Consider the following 820-nt stretch of genomic DNA (forward strand, 5'->3'; position numbering starts at 1 on the left):
ACAGGCACAGCATCAACCACCAGTGAGTCCCCCACATCTACATCCACAGGCACAGCATCAATCACCAGTTAGTCCCCCACATCCACAGGCACAGGCACAGCATTGACCACCAGCCAGTCCCCCACAACTACACCTGCTTCTATAGTTGATTTACCCACCACAACGCAATTCCACACAACCTTACCCACTTACACAGGTATAGCATTTACTGACACGCAATCCCTGACAAATATACACATCTCTGGAAACTCAGTATCTATCACTACTCAATCCTCCCAACTCAGGAGGATCACCAAGCACTGGTACCAATACAAAAGCCTTTGGCAATGCTGTATCTTTAACTTCTATCCACTCTTATAATTCAGCCAATTCTACTAATTCAACAACAAACTTAACAAACTGAATCGGTAAAGTTGAAGCAATATTGAAATGTATTAGCTTTGTTATGTATAACATTTTGTCTCTTCAAGTCTTTGCTAAATGTACTTGTATATTGTTTACATGATCAAAATAAATTAATAATCAACCAATCAATCAATTACTTGTCTCCAGTTGATTCTACGACCACGACCAAACCCACCACGACAACTACCACTTCATCTTCCACCTTGACTTTGGGCACCAGTTCTTTAACCACAAAGATGAACACCAGTCAGTTTTTTATGTATTTATTTCCTTACTTATTTGTTCATTCATTCATTCATTTAGTATGTGTGTGTTTTGCTGTTTGTTTGTTTGTTTGTTTGTTTGTTTGTTTGTTTGTTTGTTTGTTTGTTTGTTTGTTTGTTTGTTTGTTTGTTTGTTTGTTTGTTTGTTTGTT

Source organism: Pundamilia nyererei, unplaced genomic scaffold (assembly GCF_000239375.1).
Source record: "Pundamilia nyererei isolate P.nyererei 1_Seehausen unplaced genomic scaffold, PunNye1.0 scaffold00067, whole genome shotgun sequence".
NCBI lineage: Eukaryota > Metazoa > Chordata > Actinopteri > Cichliformes > Cichlidae > Pundamilia > Pundamilia nyererei.